This window comes from Limulus polyphemus, unplaced genomic scaffold, assembly GCF_000517525.1.
Source record: "Limulus polyphemus unplaced genomic scaffold, Limulus_polyphemus-2.1.2 Scaffold57, whole genome shotgun sequence".
NCBI lineage: Eukaryota > Metazoa > Arthropoda > Merostomata > Xiphosura > Limulidae > Limulus > Limulus polyphemus.
Window position 1 is genome coordinate 986,766 of NW_013665667.1, and position 20,459 is coordinate 1,007,224.

At 33.2% G+C, this 20,459-nt stretch overlaps 1 long non-coding RNA gene across 1 annotated transcript in view; it reads right to left on the reverse strand.

Moving 5' to 3' along the window:
* LOC111086999 overlaps nt 1-20,459 on the reverse strand; it is a 174,753-nt gene that overhangs the window by 7,838 nt on the left and 146,456 nt on the right. Inside the window, exon 4 of the long non-coding RNA XR_002611722.1 lies at nt 2,897-3,036. This is a non-coding gene — a long non-coding RNA (uncharacterized LOC111086999). The remainder of the gene's footprint in view (nt 1-2,896; nt 3,037-20,459) is intronic.

Consider the following 20,459-nt stretch of genomic DNA (forward strand, 5'->3'; position numbering starts at 1 on the left):
TATATATATATATATATATATATATATATATAAAAGTACAGTATATGGTCTGTTTCTAAGTTTTGGGGTGACTATACCAATAATACCAAATATGTATTAGAGAGAAGATCTTTCTCGAAACAGGAATACAAAGGTCAGTTTATAGTTCCTGTTATTGCTTAAGATTTGCAAATTAAACTGGTATCCCAATTTCGTAGTACCCTTTCTCTGCCAAACTTCAATAGCTGCTGTCATAGTGAATAGGGATCAACTAAAAGGATGGTAAACAAGAGACTTAATCCTCTCTTTCTCTATATATGTATGTGCTCCGGAAATGATGTAAACAAAATGGGTATCTCGTCGTAAGTAGATATAAAATGATAAAAAGCAAAACTATTTGTTAGTGGAGATCACATTAACGTCAAGACTAATGTTATAGCCATTGCGTATATCTAATTCTTCTTATGAACACCCCCTATCCGTCTCTCTCTCTCTCTCTACATACTGAAATGGACATTGCCTGCAGTAAAAAAACTAAGGAGAATATATAGTCCATTTCGAGGAAAAAGAGACAGATGTCGACATAAGAAACGCTAAAGACGACACATGTCACACAGTTAATGAAAATCAGACAGAGCAGGCGAGAGCGGGACTCCGGATCCTTACCATCATGTTGACTCACCGGAACACCTCTAATGACAGCTATACACGGATGATACTACAAAGCTGGCTTTTGAACTGGCATGTGACAAAACCGAAAATCTCCAATCGACTTCTTCTTGATTGGTTAGAGCTCAACTTGTCAGTTGCTGCTTATTTCTTAAGCCCAATTTGTGTCTCATGCTCTCGTGGGATAAAACATGACATGCTGTAATTTCTATTCGTTGGAAAGAGATCTAAGCAAGTAAACGATAAGTAAGCTGGAAAACACTCACCACAGAACGTTTGTATTTATTTATAGATATTTCATAAATAGAGGCACTACAAAATATTTATAGCTAAACAGTATGTTAACTTTAATTGTTTGAAAAAATCACAGTATTATTCAGGTCATATAAGGTCTAACTAACACATACACACACAAAGGTTGCATGGAATATATGGATATATCGAGAAAAAAAAATTACCTAAAAAATAAAAGAAATCTTCCTCCCTCTTTGTCAATGTTCTGTAAATCTTCAAATTAAGGAGTTTATACAGAACATTTAACATCTTCCGATCGAAACCATTACACCATGAATTGCCCTCTCTGCAACATGTTGGGCCTTCAGTTATTATTTGTTTGTTGCTAAGTGCAAAGCTACATAATAGACTATCTGTATTCTGCCCCATGCGGGTATCAAAACCAGATGTTTAGACTTACAACTGAAACACCAGAGAGGAACGCTATTTTAACATGCCCCACCATTTTCAGGATGCACAAATAGTAGTAATGTTTATTTCTCTTGAGAAGTTTAGTCTTAGTACAGAAACTAGCTCTCGATCAAAAACTGTTTTTGACGAGCTTAATTAAGGTTTTCAAGTAAACAAAAACAAACTACAAACTTATGGTCCAATATTCACACTGGCACATATAATAAGAAATAAATATCGTTAAATTTTCAACAGAAATCAATTCAGACACAACACAATAGAATCATAACATAATCTGACAAGGAAACCTAATCTTTGATAGTACAATTATATTTAAAAAGGACGTACGACATCAAGAATGAACTTATATAATAACGAGGTTTAATAGTAATAATAGTTTAACAGTAATAAGATAGTCAATAAGACAGGGTAGCAAATACCTTAATATTACAGTTACTGAAGCTATTTGCCGGTAAATAAAAGCTGACAGAAAGATAATAGTTTGTGTAATATAACAGTTACGAGCTGTAGAGTCAAGGAATAAAAAACACGCAAGCTAGAAACCAGAGGCAGTGACTATGGATTGTTGAAACGGACGCTGGGAAACCGTCGTCTTCGTACATTACATGTATTATGGAAATTATGACATGACAGCCTTATGACGGAGCTTTTTGCAATGGAAACTACGCTGCAGAGCAATTGTCAAGATATACGGTCGTCAGATAGAGCACGACCGGACGTTTTGATATGAACTGTAATAACAACATGGCGAGGTTTCAAAATCGCTTTAAGATAACATATTACCGTTTCCATGTTTTTTTTTTGCCTTGTTATGTGCTACAGAGAAACATCATGCTAGAAATGCTTGCAAACTGAAATTTTTTTTTTTATTCTTTTTGTTAAAAGGATCCTCATAGAAAGAAAGACAAAGTTCTGTAAAATAATTATTTATAATTGTATGTCTTGATCTGCCTTATAATGAAATGGGAATTGATTGTTAAAATGTGACAATTGCTCTATCATGGGGGCACCATACTGATTAATTAATTAATCATCAGCGCTGGATAATATCCAACAGCTGTCGTTATACATGCTATGACATATTCAAACCCAACTGTATTAATTAAAAGTAAATGTACATAATTACAGTAATATGTCACAAACTTGTGTATATTGGAATATTTTTACGCTTTTGGAATATGTAGCTGAACGAAAGGAATATCACAAAGGTTAATCTTTTATATGTTTTTTGACATAATTTAAAATAATATGATTAAAAAGAAAATATAATATAGTTTATGTAGTCAGATACAACAATGTATTCTCTAAGCGCAGACGCCCCCCAGTGGAACAGCGGTACGTTTGTGGACTTACAACTCTAGAATCCGGGTTTCGATACCCGTGGTGGGCAGAGCACAGATAGCCCATTGTGTAGCTTCGTGCTTAATTACAAACAAACAAACTAAACGCAGACAGGCGACAACGCAGCAGAAATCTCATACAAAAACGTTTTAATTTTACTATACCGTATATATTTATAGAATAATAAAAATGGTATTTTTACCTGCATATTTTCAGCGAAACAATCCTCAAAAAGTGTTCTCGCAAAGGATATTTGGTAGTTTTAAGGTATGTTTTTTTCTTTATGTCAGAAACTTTTATACCAAGACTGCATGCCACATAATTTGAAGTTCTTTTCTGCTTCTGAAATAATAAAAAAGTACGTTTCCTTTCACCACGTTATATTGTATAATACGTCGCTTTCCACTGTGACATTTTTAAAACTTCTATCAATACACTTGCTTTTACAAACTACTATTAAACTGATCAGTATCGATGAAGATATAAATATGGCTTAGAATACGTCACAAAATAGCTTTGACCGCAAAGGCATGGTTATTTCTTTTCAAGCCGTGTATCATGCTAAACTTTGAAATAACTTATCAAATCAATCTTTCGTTAAAAACACAAACTTTTCACGATGATGAAAATGGGCTAAAGATTAGAAATCATTGGAAGTTTTCTTTCCAATTAAAAAGGAAGAGGCTCGACATGGCCAGGTGGTTAGGGCGCTCGACTCGTAATCTGAGAGTCGCAGGTTCGAATCCCCGTCACACCAAACATGCTCGCCCTTTCAGCCGTGGAGGGGTGTTATAATGTGATGATTAATCCCAATATTCGTTGTTAAAAGAGTAGCCCAAGAGTTGGCGGTAGATGGTGATGACTAGCTGCCTTCCCTCTAGTCTTACACTGCTAAATTAGGGACGGCTAGCGCAGATAGCCCTCGTGTAACTTTGCGCGAAATGCAGAACAAAGAAACAAAAAGGAAGAATTTGTAACGTGAAAATTAATGTTTTGTGTGTGAATAAAATAATTAACTGTTTTTAAAAACTTATTTTTTTTACTTATTTATTTGTTCTATCCCTAAATAAAACTTAATTTTTTATTCTAATACTTTTCCCAGATCTGAAGAATGAGTTTTGAATAACTTGTCTTTCAAAACAAGACATTTCCATTTGTTTTCATGTATTTTTACTGTTTAATGTTGGCTATTATGATTTTCAACATTGAGTTAAGGTTTCTTGAAATGCAACCATTTCTCGAAGCAATTTACACGATAGTAATGTGATATAGTTGCCTTAAAACCTGCCATGTTGTGTAGTGTTCAGACTATAATGGACACAAACGTGAAGGGTTCCGATATGCAGTATGGAATTGGTTAGAAATACGATGCTTACAGAGGTTCTCAACAATAGCCAATGATTTTAATTGTTCATTTCGGATATTCACGCAAGGCTATAAAAAGTTAATCGTCCCAAATTTTGAACTGATAGGTTAGAGAAAAGGCAGAAGGCAGATAGTCAATAGTACCCATTGCCAACTCCTGGGCTATTCTAATTGAATAGTTTCATTTAGCAATCAGTTTTATAACCCACACAGATTTATAGTCCGATCTATTAACCGTTAGATCACACCCAGTCACAACATTTTGACAACGTAAACCTCATTGTGTGACGTCAAATGTTAAATAAAGTATAATTAAAACATGAAGCATGTATGGAAGAGTTAAATTAGTTCAAATGGTATAGTGCAATACAGAGCGTCAGATATCATAGGGCAACAGATGTGATTAAAGATATTAAAAACTAAAAAAAAAAAAAACTTTAAAAAATGTAGCAAACGAAACATTACCATTATGGTGAAGGTTTTGAAAACATAACTATTTCTAATATCTTCTGTAAATAAAAACAAATATTGTTCATTACTGTATACGTTGTACAATACACATGTTACTTTGTCTTCAAATGATTGTGTTTTTAGTCATCTATAACTAATAACTAATAATCTATTAATTAAAGTTCTTGTTTTATGATAAGAAATGTATCATTTTACAGCATCTTAAGGCTAAATAGTTTAAACTATCTTTCTAAACTTCTATTATCCTGAAATTGTGTATACTGTTGTTTACATTTTATCTTTAAACTTTTAATGTAAAACTACGAATGAAAGTACATGGTATAAGAAGTGAGAAAATGCATTAAGGCACAAAACATTGCTCCTAATACTAGTAAGATAAAGTACATCCACATGAACGACACCAGAAGGCACTTATACATTTTATCATTTCAGCATATTTACTATTGAATTATTCAATGGTTATATCATAATAATAGCAGAATTGTATTGTACTGTGTAATTGTTCTCCAAATATATATATTCCTAATTAATAATTCAATTTATTTAGTTCTTTTTTATCTTAACTTTGTAATCCCAGGTTTAAAATGAAGGGGAAATGGAGTAAGTTAAAAAGTATTTAAGTGATAGAACAGTGCGTACAAAATTGGATGTTTTTTCCGAAAATCAGTCACGTGACCGTGGATTTCGAAACAGGTCACGTTTTATAAACAACGAACTTCGATTACATTCTAATCATTTCCGGCTTATTTGTTTAATAACAATTATATTTGGTGTAGTTTAGACATTAAACAAAAATACTTTATAACATTGTTACAAATTCATATTGTTTGTTTGTTTAGAATTAAGCACAAAGCTACACAATGGGCTATCTGTGCTCCGCCCACTACGGGTATCGAAACCCGGTTTCTAGCGTTGTAAGTCCGCAGACATACCGATGTGCCACTGAGGGGCAATTCATATTGTCATTAATAGTAATGAGTAAAGATCTAATGCCCTTGTTTTTAAATACATTCTATGGTTTTGATAGTTTCTTGAGAGTTAATTTAGATTCAAGCAAGTTAATAATTTGTCTGCGAAAAAGTTTACTTTTGTTTGAATAAACAATCTCAGTTTGATACAAACTTCAAATCAAGTCAAAGCGAAAATAGCTGTGATTGTAATCTCAGAAGAAGCTTAGGGTTTCTGTCAAGGGGGAAATAAGATAGCAAGTTTATCCATATGTGGGTCAAAATTATGTTATATTACAAACAAAAAATTAAATATTCATCGCGTACTGTTTAGATGTATGCAGGCAGGACGTATGCTAAGATTCAAGACCCCCAGCGTTTCAGTGGCAGTAAGGGCTGGGCTAATTTGACATTTGATGTATGAGCTGATAAATGACTTATGATGTAAAGCTAGTGATGAATGTGACAGAGGGCAGGGGTGTTTCCTGTATACTGATGAGGCGGAACACTTGAAGAGGCAGGGCACTGCCGACCTGGCACTGTGGCCCTGCCACGCAATACTTGTAATAACGAGTAGAGATGAGTTTTGCACCTTGGCCTCTATCTCCAAGCAGTGGCGCCCCCCCCCCTTCTCAAACCTTTCTCGCCTTCTCCTCTCGTCAACGACCTGTACTCTATCCGTACATGACTTGGGTCTTCTGTGACGTCATTGGATCTCAGCCATTAGGAATGCTATCAACAGTTTTAGAACGATCACCACCACATACTGTTGTAATGAGGAGTCTTAGACATTTTGATGACTCGACGAAAGACATTTACGATGTTCTTGTGATCTAACCTATTTATCTCTCTGTCTATTTTATGAATTAATTAGTTTGTGTACTTTTCACTATCCTTGCATTATTCTGTTTATTTAACTATTTACTAATTATCTGTTTTATATACAGCTAAAATCGATCTAATTTGACTTACGAATTTTCTGCTGAATATGTTTTATATCCACTATAATACTATGAATACTAGATGCATGAAATATTATTATCAAGCAAAGTAGGCTTATAATAAGTTTCTTGATTTAACCTGATGTTAAGCCAAACAGAAATACATTATGTTATTGTAATGTCATCCAAAACCAAGCCAAACATGCTTAATAAATGTATTGATATAGTGTTATTACACAAGTCAAAGAAAAGTGTAGTCAATTTTTATGTATTGTCATTACCAAATCAAGTAAGCTTACAGCTGGTTTATCACTATACATAATGTAATTATTAAATAAAGGAAGCTTAAAGTTAGTTTTTCGTTATTATAATATCATTACCAAATAAAAAAACTTATTAAATTACTATTTCAAAAACTAAGGTAAGTTTGCAATCTGTTTTCCTTTATAGCATCATTATCAAATCAGTTCGTTTGTTCAAATACTACATAAAATATTTAGCGTTTCAGTGTATATAATTATCTACAATTCCTGATCAAAGAAAGTAAACGGAATGGATCAAAAGTCAAATATAATAGGTTATTAAATAATGTAGCTAATTTCATATACCGGTCAAACTAAGAATATTTAAAGTTATAAACAAATCACAATGAAATATAAATATATAGTTATTAGTATGCATTAAATCATCAGTTGGATGCCCTAACTATTATCTACTTTTTCGGCTGTAATCCCAATAATATCTTATGAGGCTCGAGCCATCTTAGGTGATTTTCATAAGTGTAAAATTAAAGTAGATTTATATTGAACATTATAACTATTCAAATGAAGAATGGAATATTACTAGTTGAAAACATAAAAATTAGTTGTTTGCTTCATGTAGTCTTTTGTGCTTGGAAAAACAGTATCGGTGCATAATCGTGCAGAAAGTAATATTTTCTTGTCTGTTAGAACTTACACAGGCCTGCGAATTTAAATATCATAAAAGTTGTTTTGGTTGTAATAACGGATTTTCCATAATTCAGCTATGCAGATTTCGAAAATAATATTAATTTGTTTTCTATCACGTAAGGATTTTTTACAAATCGGGAAGCAAAAAAAAACTCTTGCTTAGATCAAATTATTATTTCGTTTACCACAATGAACATTTTTTATTATTATGTTTGTTAACAAAAACACAAACAAACTGAAGAAAAGGGAAGAGCATTGATGTCAAACGAATATGCATCCTCATTCATCCTGATTTTTTTGTGTATGAAATCTACGTCTTTTAGTCTCAAAACTACGTGTTGTTGTCTTTCTTTTATGAATTGCATTATGACATTTTGTGAAAAATAGATATCATTTTCGGATTCAGCGTACAGGAATTACTGTTAAACATATACAAATTGCAAGACAATAAAACTATCGCAGGTGTTATGGTTTGATTTGTTTGAATTTCGCGCAAAACTACACGAGAACTATCTGCACTAGTCGTCCCTAATTTAGCAGTGTAAGCTAGAGGGAAGGCAGCTAGTCATCACCGCCAACTCTTGTGCTACCCTTTTACCAACGAATAGTGGGATTGACCGTCACATCAATACGTCCACACGGCTGAAAGGGCAAGCATGTTGGGTGGGACAGGGATTCGAACCCGCGACCTTCAGATTGCGAGTCGAGCGTCCTAACCACCTGTGTTATGAAAACTTCACACCAGCATAAATGACCATGTTCAGTGACGAACATCAGACTGGGAAAAATAAAAGAAGAATGATAAACTTTGAAATCTGTTCATATACTGATTATTGCTGTTTAAAACTTTTGGGGAAATTTATTGAGACGACTTTACTATTGGAGAAGCGCAAATAGAAGTCATACAGCAGGAAAGTGTAAACAAACTCTTTCACATTATTGTTCTGAGTTTGTTACAACGATTTAGTTTTAATACTATATAATCATCACCACAGTAGATAACATTAAGCCATTAGAGTTTGGAGTTAGCTTAGTCACACTTCAAACGTGTGATATGTTGTAAAGACAAGGGAAGTTTGTAGTTTTTACACAGTTATGTTACAGAATTAAATGAATTAACTGCGCAGAACAAAGAAAGTTTTTATAACTCTTGTTGTGACTCTCAGATATATTTTACTTCCTCTGTTTAATTAACATATGATATCAATAGCCATGTGTTCAAGATAAGTATCTCTGTGTTTTAAATGAATGATAATAAGAACCATATGCTTAATATGAGTAATTTCAAGAACCATGAACTCAAAATAAGTAATATTAAGTGCCGTGAGTTCATGATGAGTCATAAGAAGAACCATGTTTCCAAGATATGATAACATTTGGTTTCTTATCTCGTTTTAATGTTAATACAGTTGTAAAATGTTCTGAAAGACGCAATGTAATAATTAGGCTCAGTAGCTGTTTTAACGCGAAAGATTACAGCCTAACAACATTTGCCTGAAAGTTTAGTCATTTTTTTAAATGTTTGTTTCAGCGCAAAGTTACCTAACAGGCTATCTGCGTTTTATCCACCGCTGATGAATCAAATCCCGAATTTTAACATTGTAAATCTATAAACTTACCACTAACCCACCGGTGAGCTTTAGTCAGGTAATGAACTGATTTTGAATCCCATTGTAGCATTGCTCGAACGTCTATTGTAATTGTTAAATTGCACAAAGATTTTTTTCTACATATAGTTCTTTCTCTCTCCCTCCTTTTTTTTCTTCTTTTATATAGTCCCCCGGTAGGTCAGCAGTAAATTGACGGACGTATAATGTTAAAATCCGGAGCTCGATTCCCTGCTTGGACAGAGCGCAGATAATCCATTGTGTAGCTATGCTTTGCGCTTAAAACTAACCACCACTACATTTTCTGTATAACTTAGGAAACAGGCTATTTAAATACTTATTTTATGGGGAACGGAAAACACATTAGGTTGCATTGAATTAGAAGTCGAACTTTAGGTAATGCGTGCTTACTCAATCTATCATTCATGTAGAGTTTATTGTGAGTGACAGCACAAACGGCAAAGATTTCAACAACGCTATTTCAGTACTTCAACCGGCGTTGGCTTACTTCGAAAGACGTAGAACTACAAATAACGCTTCTACTACCGCAACAACAGACTCTTTACTTAAAAAATACGTTGTTTCAAATGTGGCCTATAATCAATCGCCTAAATCGCTACTTTACTCTAAAGTTGGTGATCATATTTCTTTGGAAATGTCACTTTGGAGTGAAAAATGAGGAACTCTGCGATGCTCACTATTGCTAAAGTAAATAATCACGCTACTATTTTCAAGACTATTCCGGGCCAGGGAACAAGAGGCTGATGTACGGGTCAGATGGCGTCGTTTTTAGCCTAACCACGCGACAAATATGCACAACCAATTACAGGCCTGCAAGATTTGGCACTTACAACTCAACAACTGTTTTTTTCTATCACCTTCGTTATACACCTAAATTACTTTCTTTACTACACTAAGCCTTTGACAGTCTGTACCGCTGAAAGTCTCCTATTGCTGTTTTGTTATTCTTTTTCTTAGTTTCACGAGTTTGAATGGTCTATAAACTACAGTTCATTTATTTGAAAATGTTGCTTTTTTTTTTGTGAAACTCATTCTCATCCATGAACTCTTCATCAAGTTTCGAAGTGCAAGGGAAAAGAAAATCATGACCGTCTACTGATTATCTTGGACGTAATGCTTCAAATGCTACTGGACAATATTTATATAATAGTCAATACAGAGCACGTTAATTGAACGTAATTGGTCTTACATGAGGTAAATAATGTAAAAATTAAACATTAAATTTACATATTTTTACAACAGAATGCGAAATATAACGATATTTGAAGTTATTCGTTTCGGTGAGTTAATCAAAAAGGTTGTCTTCTAAAGTAAAAAAGAAAACAATGGTGTTAATATCTAAGAAATTTTATTCAGTATTTAAACATTTTTTACCCGCATTTTGTCGTAATGCACATTATTATGTGTACTTATAATCTACAGTGTACACTATTACTATATGAAGCCTAGTCTTACTCTTTCGATTTGCCCTTGTTCAGGGTTACTGATAAGGGGTAGAATTCCCCGATACTGGTATAACTCTGTGACAAGTAGTAAATCGAATGATAGATTGAGCTTCACATTTAGTTTTTGTGTATTATAATTTTTGAATACGCTAACATATACGGAAGTTTGTATTCTTACTAAACAGGAGACTGCTAAAAGAAAAAATATATATATACATGGTTGATGTTTCGGGTATTATACATGAAGATAGGCTGCAACTAATAAGAATATGGTAAAGAGGTCATCAATCTCTCCCAACACGTTATTCCATAAAACAAAGAATATGGGGCAATATTATATATATATCTATATCTTGTGCCATGGCAGAAAAAGTCGCCCCTTTTTTAGTCGTTCTACAAATCGGAAATAGCACAGATACACAATAAGGAAAAAACTGAACATACAAAAGGAACACCAAGATGTTTATTTCGGAATGAGGTGTTAAAAATGTGATGTTCTTTTCATGCCAGTTAAATAAACAAAAATAAAACGGTATAAACGAATTTAGATTACGTTGTAAAAAATAATTACGGTCTTCTGAAAAGCATGTTATTACTTCATTGGTGAAAATACAAACGCACGAAAATTCCTTGCAAATAAACTTTAATTCCTAAATTAATGATACATAAAAATAGAGAATACTATTCACAATATTAAAATAAAATTATAATGCATAATCCTACAAGCGAAAAAAAGTAGCTACCAAAGTATGCATGCGGGTTAATATTTACAAAATAATGGTCACAATTTTCTTGCTGAGATGTTTTTTCATGTGCATAATGAAAGCTACTTCGATAATGAAGCCTTAAGGGATAAGCGGTTCACCATATAGGTTTATGTGTGCAGTGTTATTTTATGGGTGATAGCACACATAACTATAATCAAAAAATTTTATGTGTGTGTGTATATATATATATATATATATATAAATCCAACAATGTCTCTTGATGTAAGTCTCAGGCTGAAGCTAAGTATTTCAACTCTTCGAGGCTCAAGTGATAAGGTAAATATTTATCATATGTATGAAGATAGCTTCCCACTCTTAAGTTAATGATAATTTCAGTTGTGCCATCTGAACTTACAACTGATTAATGATTTTAGTAGGTTAATTATATTTGTCCAAAGGAACGTACAGCTATATCGAATAAACCAAACAGGTAATCATTGATAATTAATACTGATCTAATTTATATTACTTTACGTATTTATTAACAGTTAGTATTGAGCTGAATCGTATTACTTTACGTATTCATTAACAGTTCGTACTGGGATGATTCGTATTACTTTACGTATTCATTAACACTTAGTACTGGGATAATTCGTATTATTTTACGTATTCAATATAGTTGGTACTAAGCTGGTTCGTAATATTTTACGTATTATAGATGATTCGTGTTATGCTTAGATGTTCATTGACCATTGGTGCTGAGCTATTTCGACTTTTTTGCGTCTAAGCTTAACCCACATATTTCTTCTCGAAAAATAATTTAAGTCGGAAACTTTTATATGGATAAATTGATACACTTGAAGTTTGATACTGTAGATATATTACGTGACAAGAATGGTGTAGATCACCTAGGCTCATTTGAAATCTATTTTTATGTTCACCTCTTCAGAAGGATTGGTATGTTGACGATCACGATTGTCTTTATTTTTCAGTCATAGTGACAAATTGTAACTCTGAAATGAGATAGTTGCATTATTATTATCCTATTCTTTCTGTTCCATTTCTGGATATGCTTGAATGATCACAGACGAAAACTCATGTAAAATCAAAATAAGTTATTATTGGTGACGCCAGAGCACAACAAACAATAGCCACATGGAGCGCCTGAGACACTGAATGTCTTCGGTATTATTACCTTAAATCTGTAATACATTTTTCAATATTGCCGTTATATTTACGCCAAGTTTTTTTTCATTTATTTGGACACAAGTAACCCACAGGAGAGGAAACTTGTTGGCTACAGGTATACAAAAGAAAATGGCAGAGGGCTGGAAGAAGGGCGTATACGGGCATGGGTACCACCCTACTCTACTGTCTACTGCCGACAAAATTACAGGGTATGCAAGGTAGGCGTAATATTAGGGTAGGGTTATCCATCACTCATAATCATACCCTGTCATTAGAGGGATGAAAGGCTCTGTTTAAAATGGCTGCCAAATTACTATATCTTGCCACTATCCTCTATCATTTCTATTACGTTGTATTACTAGGTGTACTCCATCAGAACGAGGTTGAACAGACACCAGTCATCTTTTTTATCACTGTATGTTTGGTAATGAATGTTGTCGCTATCCAAAGGTGAAGCGGGAAACAACACGTTTGTGGGTAATGACTGCTTTTGCCAACTCACAATTCCGTGATGAACTTTCTTTGAGTTTTTAATCCACGTAGGCTTTGGGTTTGCCTTACACAGTTGCCACTGTCATTATCCTCTTTGGAATTGCTCTTACAGGCGGCTTGTTCTACCCAATAGTTTAGAGAATTACATGGTGTACATAGAGGAATCTTTCAAAAAAAAACTCCCTGTGCATTTTTATTTGTATGTAATCAACAACACTGAAAGATTTGTGCATGCGTATTGGCATTTTATATTTGAAGGTTGTACCCGTTATTACAAACGTTCCTGTCACATGCAAGCATGGCTGTAGGACCACCAGGTAACTAGTAGTTAACCCATTTTCTTCAAGGTCTTTTTAAGCTATAGTTTCAAAGAGCTAACTCACTACATTCTGAATTACGTAAATCAGCAAGTCTCTCGACAACAATCAACAACAAATCCATGGAACGTGAAGAAGTTTAATAAAGTGGAAATTTTATACTTTTATATAAACAAATTAGCAATAATTTCAGGCGTTTTTCCATTTTTTTCCCCATTAGTAATTCTTCTTATATTTATTCATGTTCCATATATATATTAGCGTAAAAGCCCGTCAAAAACGGCGGAAAACCACTGGAAACCAAAATTATTCGGTATAAAGCTGGCAATACACAAAAGAAATGTAAAATTTCATTTTTCAGGAAAATCACTACATATAACTGAGCAAACATTCATATTGGCGCCTTCGGATAAAAGACTTAAACATATGATGACCATGTGATTGCATACACACCTGTTCTTCTGAGGAAAAGTCATCCTCTTCCCTACAGATAATTGGTATCTTCAGTCTGTTTTAACAAAGGCTTTTTCGTAATAATCCCCAACCATAAACTTATTTTTTCCAAGAGTCTTCACGGCTTTCCTGTTTGGATCCTATCTAGCTTGACGTCATAATGATGTGGATGATGTAGTGTCACACACATAACGCCATGCTTGATCTGGTCTTGGAAACTTTCTCTTTAACAGGCTTTTATGTAGCAGAAAAAGTGTTGAAATGTAGGAGATATTTACGCCTATGTTAGCGATTAAATTCAACTAAAATGTGAATGGGCAATCAAAAGAGGAAGTATTACAGGAGAAATAGTGGAATTGGACTCGTGTAACTTACGAAACTCGCAGAAATCAAGCGTGACCGACTCTTGACTTTTATATATACTGATATACACATGTATATGTGCGAATATTTCCAAATGAAATAGTCACAGAACTGAGATTTAGAAACTGCAAACATACATACTTTCACGTCGTGTTTCAGAATTTACTACATTTTACTTGTAAAAAGAATTATTCAAAATAACAATTCTTCGAAAACAAATCTTCAAAAATAAGTTCTTCAAAATGACAGTTAATCGAATGTCCCATTTTTAGATCGATTTTTAATCATAGATCAAAGTATAAAATATTAGAAAAAAGCATATAACTTAACCTTTCGATGAACTTTCAAAGTGAAATGGACCAATATTATTTAATAGATAAGGAAAGACATATATATGTAAAAAATGAGATATTTAATCAGAATGGAAAATATTATTACATCATGATATTACAATAGACAATTTTATCAGACCATTAAAAAATACTCGAAAAACACTAATATTATTTATTTATTTTAACCATGTAATAATTAATCATTTATGTTATATCCAATACCACGCAAGTAATCATTCATATTATTTATTAGTTGAAACGCATTGATAAGTCTTTTTAATCTCTCTGCACAGTCACGATATTTTTTCCGACCAATAGGAGGTTCCCGTGTTATCGTTTGACCTGCATTGTGACATTAGTTCCATGTTTCTGCTCTTGTTTGTTTGTTTTTAATTATGCACAAAGCTACACAAGGGCTATCTGTGCTCTGCCCACCACGGGTATCGAAACCCGGTTTCTAGCGTTGTAAGTCCGCAGACATACCGCTGTGCCACTGGGGGGCGTTTCTGCTCTTACAGGAATTAAAATGAAATGAACATTATACAGCCAGATATGTGAAAATTTGTTGTGCTAATTACGTAGTAAACACGTAATGCTTTTGAATGTACGTTTCGAAGAATTTACATATATGATATCTGGTATGTTTTGCTCCTAGATTTTCAAATTATTTGGATATCAGTGGCTCAGTTCTAGGATGAAGGCGATGCAACAGATACCTGACAAAAAGAGTAAAACTTAAACTATGTAAGCCTGTCACAAGCAATACGTGTGAATAGTGCTTTTATGCTAAACTACTAATCACGTCGGCTTTCTGTGACTTAGCCGTAAGCTTGAGGGCATATAATACTAAAATTAAGAGTTCGATTCCAGCGGCGGACTCAGCGTAGATAGCCCATTGTGGATCTTTGCACTACAACAACAACAAAAAAAACTAACTATTTTATCGAGATAGCGTCGGGGTGGGGGGTCTTTTGATTATCTTTAAGTTTTACGTCTTGATCATGAAGAAAGCGGTTTGGTGGATTTATTACAATTTGGCGTGTTTATTTCTTTAATACTGAACACCTCGTGTATGAAAGACTAGTGGTTTAAACAGGTATTTTAGCACTTTATGGAGCTTATACACCACATAAATTATTATTATGTTGTTAGTTATGTTATACTATAAATTGTGTTTTGAAATAAAATCATTGTATTAAAAAAAAAAACAGAAATTAAATTCATCTCAATTCGCAAGTTCAAAAACGTTTAAAAATTAAAACCTGAAATCGGTGTTTATGTATTTTATATATTTCAGAAGCATTCAATATTAACATCCTCAAATATATTAAGCCTAACATTCTTTGGAGTTCCCGAGAACGTCTGCATTTTGGAGCTCATAAACACATAAATTTATTATGTTTTTACTTGTGTCATACTAAAAAATATTAAATTAAATTAGTCTCGATTCGTAAGTTTAGAAAATTTTAAAGATTAAAACTTGAAATCGATGTTTATGCATTTTGCATATTGTAGAAACATTCACGATTAATGTCCAGAAGGGATTTATATTGTGTAATTATGTTTCTAGTTCATTTTCTATGAGCTTGTTTTTCATTGGCTTAAACATTAGGGTATCTGTATAACCATTTGAAAATTTAAAAGTATAAATATATATTATGAGAAAGAAAGCTTATTGTAGAGCTGACTTGCTGCCTCTGTAATAAAGTGTTTAGAAACCTAAGATACTATTTTTTTTTGGCCAGAGGAATTATGTGAGGTGAAAACCATATTCGGAAAACGGCAGGTTGTTTAAATATTGTTCTACGACGCCTGATGTCGACAAACGATTAAGAGATACAAATTTGTGGGGCAAGGTCATGTACCTCATGCAGGTACCACATTAGTGTCTGTAAATCTGATAGCCTCGCTCTAATAATAGGTTGCCAAAGAGGCTGTCAGTGGCTGCCAGTTACTTTTGACGGAATAACTATAGGTTCTAACTTGTATAATAAGTTACTAGGGCTCGGTCTCTTTGCGCTCATCTGACCCTCAACGTCACGTTTCGTCTCCACCTAACCCAGAAACTGTCTACAGAAACTTCTGTATACTACTAGCCAACAGTTAATCTTTCTTTTGATTCATGACTAACAGCATTACTGTTCGTTGTATATAAACAAAAAAAGCCCTACATTGAGCTGTCTTCCCTCACTGTCAACGTCGTTCACCATGGGCTGTATCTTGTCTTGAGGAAAACAACACTTTCTATCTGTTTTTAGAAATATTAGACTTCACCGTCGCACGTAGAAATATCTGGTCGGCATTATTTTTATTTTTTATATACAATCCGGTTTATAACACGAACTTAATACAAGATATAAACTACTTCAATGCTGTTGTTCTCCGTATACAAACTGCTGCACCTGCGAAGCTATAAAAATAAATGTGACAACATTCCTGGCCAACGTATCCTTCGAAAGACCAAAACAAAATAAGCATAGCTAGCTGAATTTATTGATCTGATAACCCAATAATCCCAAGACGTGACTAGCATATGAGCCAGTTTTCAAAGAATGCGACTGTTTGAGGAGTAATAACGAATAAATAAGATACAGTTCAATTCAACACCGTCGAATTCATCTCAGCCAATGGTATTTTGCACAGTAAAAAAAGAAAAAAGTTTATGTAAGTTTTGAATAAATACACTGACACATTTTTTTTACGGAAACTGATTACCCCAGAAAACTTTCTCTGAAATATATCCTACTCAATTAACTGAGAACTTTTCACTAAGAACGTCTGAAAAATTCCCATTTAACAACAAAAACTTAGGTTATGAATACATTGAATATCTGTCGGCCGTTTAGTTCAACTTCTTTGTCGTTAGGAGATCAAAAACATGTTGTAGGATTATATGTCATTAAAAATGGAACATTAGACCAAGATCTGACATTGAAAAAAAATCGTCGTGGCTAAGACAATGACTGCCATAATAATAGCAATCTATAGGTTGAAAAATCATTGCATAATGATAGAAAACGAACCACGAAACCTGACAATCTAATAAGCTCCTTTTCGTCCCTTTAAAATTTTATGAATTGATAAACATAAATAGCGCTTAGTGTATATGAATAATATATAAAGTCATAAAATGTAAATTTTCAGTGATGTATGTAAGTAACTGCTCTTAACATGTAAAACGAATGTCAATTTATTAAGCTGTAATTTATTAATCAGTGTTGTGGAGTTTTACCTTTAACTGAGGTAATTTGTTCGTCCGTTTGCAAGTTTTAAACGGATCCAAGCTGATGTTCTTCAGAAGATTATTAACGATAACCCAAACTGTTTCTTCTGGAAACCAAATGTTAGCACAGTTCTATATCCATTGACTTCGCATCAAAGTAAAATATATAACAACTACGGAATAGAAGTTTTGCTTTTGGATTTTTATATGTTCGTGAATTTTTTTTTCAGCTTCATCGAATTGGGACTTTTAGCTTTAGGTAACGAAACTCGAATGATGACCAGCTGAGGACTAGGATATCGAGTACTATAAACCCTCATCTACTTAGCTGGGTTTTAATTTTGTAAGTTTCCGATAGATTATGATGTTTTTAGATTGATAGTTAGACCGATGAACCTTAGATGACTGAAATCGCAACACGATATTTATATTCTATTGTATCTATTCTATTATGTTTATCTGATTTCGCATACGTAATGTTTGCTTCTTTTTTCCCCTTCTTTCTTTCTTTTTTTTTTTGTGGTAAAAATGCAGTTATATCAATAATCTTGAGAATTATAGAGTATTTCTTGTTGAGAAGAAATTTCTTGTTCAGCATAAGTGGAGAAACCGTCGCAAATAAGTTAATTGGTTGTCGAGAAGGGAGTGTTTGAGTGATTAAGAATGGCAACCGAAATAATTACAAATAATTCCGAATTACTTTATTTCATAACTTTATTTTACTTTATACAGTTAGCTTTAAGTTGCTAAAACCAAATTAAATATCATAAGTATAAACAAAAGCTACTTGAAACAAAGGTTCTTCAATTCTTTCATAAAATCATCCAAGACTATGTTGAAAGACACTCTCTTGTTATCTACCTGTAGCTTGGAGAGGGGTTATGGCAATGGTTGTAGTTTGAAACTGCGTACGTTTCGCTATATAATATATGATACTAAGTTATATCACCTTAAAGTTTAACCTACACTTCTTGGTAATTTGAAACCAATTAAACCATCGGTAATCTTAAACTGTTTTAGAATATATATATAGATCAGTGGAGAGTAGACCATGTATATCTTATAACTTTACGACAAGTGATACCGGGCTGTTTACCTTTCAGATTTTTCTTTGATTTTTGTTTTAATTTCGGAAATATTTAAAAAAAAACGACTTATGAATGAAATGAATTAAGATACGTAATAAACTGTTTCAGTGACTGACTTTGATCATTTAACATTAAAATCAAATAATTAAACACTGTACCATTTTTAGAATAATCCAGTTCATTCTCTTTTCAAATATTAAACATCGGATATCCCTTTAATTTTCTGGTTATAAAAATGGTGCATATTACATTAAAACGTATCCTTCCGTCTGCGTACGAAACAAGTTTTAATAAACTAGAATCGCACGCTTGTGTAAAGGTTCGTTATCTCAGTACATTTGGACCTACCTAAGTTTCTTTTATTTGTGAATTATATTTAAAATTATCTCATAAACTTCTGCGGGCATCGGTGCTTACGTGGGTCCATGCAAGCCGTCTACTGCAGGTTGTTCCATTATCGTCGACAATAACAAGCATTTAAATTTACATGTTCCTGTCACCTCATGACAGCCCAGCAGGGAATTATGGGTTCCCCTGAACTCATGTCTGGCATTTTCGCACCTGCAGGGGGCCACCTGGGGAGCACTAATGAAATAAATCAACCGTTATTATTTCCTCTGCCAGCCTTGTGAACTTATTTCAATGCAGCAATGGCATACATTGGACATTTTGAAAGATATGCCCTTGGGTGAAACATAAGAGGCACCCAACCCTTGCTTATGGTGAGATGTGATATATTTTAATATCTCCAGCTGTGTTTTGTTCATTTTGTTAGGGGCTTCTGGAAGTCTCCTCGCAATTTATGAACATCACCCGAGGAGTTTAATTTAGATAAAACCCATCACACCGTGAATTTGATCATTTATATACATCACTCCATTACTAAACACCCAGATAATTCATTGTTGCTTGATTAGTATACATATGGATCCCCCCCTCCACTTTCCCCTTTAGAGATGGAAACTGATCACAGAATCGACCTTTAAGCGAAAGGACGGTTAAAGTTAGTCCTAATTTGACCCAAAACTCGAATTATTTCTACCTGATATTGGGGACAATTTAATGTGTGATCATTTTAATTCTTGCGAGCCTTTTATAAACAATTCAGCAGTAAATGTTTCTCTCGTATACGTCTAAGCCACATATCTATTTTTATGTGGATTTGAAAAACATCCAAAACACACATGGTTAAAAGAAGCTAAACCCAAAGTGATAATACAGTTTAAAAATGAAACGTTTCATCGAAGCTAATTTAGTATTATCTCATTTTCGTTTTTTTGATAATTTACAATAAGATATATATATTTGTTTATATTATAAAATATTTTTGTCAGTCAGCTTAGACCATGTTTCAACGTATAGTGGAAAAATAATAAACTTTCCTAAATTCAGAAACATTGTTTTTATTCAGATGATCAGAAGTATCCCCTTGTTCATTTAACTCGAGCCACTTCGGATAATATTGGTAAAATGTTATTACGAACTAAAATAAAATGTTCTTAATATAAAAAAAAATAAAAATATCTCTAAAATTTTCTGTTGTCTAAACGAATAAAAGAATCAGGATTAATGAATACAAAATAATCAATGTATATTAATTTTTCTTCGTGGATATTTTAAGTTCTGAACCAGGAGTGGTCAAAATCAAAGTCATAAGGCTTCGACCTCCGTTATTTGTGCAATGGATCACGATACTTCTAAATACAGTATTATATTTCTTGCTCACCTGTTGTTAAAACTGCAAATAAAATAAACACTAAAAAAGTTTGAAGTCGTAGAATTAGTACTGGAACTATTATGTAAATGTTTATTTGTTTTTTTTGAATTTATGCACAAAGCTACACAATGGGCTATC